Below are 2,246 nucleotides of genomic sequence, written 5' to 3' on the forward strand. Positions count from 1 at the left end.
AGATCACGCTAGCTGGGCCATTCAGGTCAGAGCAATTAGCTCTTACGATTGCCTCTGATTATTAGGCCACAAAATTATCCAGCTTATAATGACCAAGTTACACTGCAGGGACAACTCCTCTCCAAGTTCCTCTGCTCACAGTGTTAAACTTTAGGGTATTGGAAGTCTATTCTTCATTTTTGCAGGGGCCATTTCCTGCAGGAGCGCACAGGACCGGAGCTCCGGCAGTAAAGAGCCCAGGGGGCGGGCACATGCAACAAGCCCCACCCCCTGCTCCCAGCAGCCCTCAGTCAGAGCAAGAAGCAGCCAGGTAAGCTGCAGAGCCCCAAAAACAGTCCAGTGGAACCTTTAAGACCAAGTTATGCTAATGAGTTATGCTAATGAGCTCCTGCACCTCTTTTTCTACTAAATGACCCCTGCATTTTTGTATGGGTGGAATAAGTGTTCCTTGAGAACTGAGCTCCTCTACTGGCAACTTGGTACGTATTTGTTGACTGCCGGCCACCTCCAGATTGGGAAATACTTGTCGGTTTTGTGGATGGAGCCTGGGGTCTGGGGAGGGCAGGGACTTCAGCGGGGTACAATGCCATAGAGCCCACCTTCCAAAGTAGCCATTTTCTCCAGGTGGACTGATCTCTGTCGCCTGGAGGTCAGTTGTAAGAGCAGGAGATGTCCAGCCGCTACCTGGAGGTTGGCACCCACACATCTGCCCCAACCTAATGGGAGTTGTAAGTATGGCTCATGCTTCTCTCAAGCCCTGGATCTTAATGTGACTATGCAGAACACTGCTTCCCCCCCCCCTTTGAGAAAGTGGAGGTCAAGAACATCCGTCTGTTTTGCTTCTGACGCTGTAGGTTAATGGACGGAATGCCCCGCAGAAACAGAGTTACTGGGAAGTGCATAGACAGAAAGAGACAGAAAAGGCAAGGTCAAATGGGATTCTTTTGAGACAATCTTCATGCATTTCCTCTTGGGAAAGGGGTGCCGTTGTAGAGAGGGGTGGGCAGTACCCCCTTGTGTTAGACAACACTGCTTGGGACATCAGGATCTCTGGTACCGGTAATGCGTAGAAAGTGGGCTCTTAAAATATCCTGCTATTCTTGCTTGTTTGTTTTTTTGCAGGTCACTTGAATTTATTTCAGAGAGGTCCTTTTAAAGTGTGTGAATCTCACCGTAACAGTGGCATTTCACACCTCCCTCCTCCCCTAACCTCTAAAAGGGCATCGCTAGTTGGGAAGGCAGGAATAATAAAGCAAGAAGATGTTAGAAGATATTAGAATTGTATAGGTGTCGAAGTCTGGTCCCCACCACCAAGAAGGAGGAGGAGGAAGAGGAGATTGGATTTATACTTCGGCCTTCAAAGGTGTCTCAGAGCGGCTTACAGTCTCCATTCCCTTCCCACAACAGATGCCCTGCAGTGTTCCCTCTAAGCTGAGTTAGTGTGAACTAGCTCACAGTTTTCTAGCCTCCAGCTCACACATTGTTGTCTCTGCTCAGGAAGGATGGCTCCAGAGCAAAGTAATTTAGGCAGTAGCCAAATCGCTCGCTCACAGCGTTAATGCTAGTAGCTCACAAAGTAGAATTTTTGCTCACAAGACTCCATAGCCTTTAGGGAACATTGATGCCCCATGAGGGTGGTGGGGCTGAGAGAGCTCTTTCGAGAACTGCTTGTGAGAGAACAGCTCTGAGAAAACTTGTAACTGACCCAAGGTCACACTAGCAGCTGCTCGTGGAGGAGTGGGGAATCGAACCCAGCTCTCCAAGATTAGAGTCCACGCTCCTAACCACGACACCAAACTGGCTCTTGAAGATATTGCCAGCAAGAAGCTATAGCCAGGCCTGCCTGAGCAAAGGTACCATTCAGCATGGGCATGGATTGAGGGGATGTCGAAGCAGTTGAGTGACAGCCGGGTACAGCAGGGGAAGGTTATGTACACAGAGGTCATAGAAAACATAATGGCAGCTTGCTGACAGAAGTCCAGGGTTGCTGCTATCTGTAAATAGCACACCTGATCACATCTTGGCAGGGTGGTCCTGAATCCCATTAATATTGCCCCTCAGTATACATGTATACAGTATATCTGGAGCTGCGGTGGCCCAAGTGGTTAAGACGCTGAACTGCAGGCTGTGGAAGGCTGGTAGTTCAGCAGTTTGAGACCCGAGTGTGCCGCATGACGGAGTGAGCTCCCGTCTCCAGTTCCAGCTCCTGCCAACCTAGCAGTTCGCAAGCAAGAAATTGCAAGTAG

This window comes from Gekko japonicus, unplaced genomic scaffold, assembly GCF_001447785.1.
Source record: "Gekko japonicus isolate JY-2015 unplaced genomic scaffold, Gekko_japonicus_V1.1 scaffold2114, whole genome shotgun sequence".
Taxonomy (NCBI): domain Eukaryota; kingdom Metazoa; phylum Chordata; class Lepidosauria; order Squamata; family Gekkonidae; genus Gekko; species Gekko japonicus.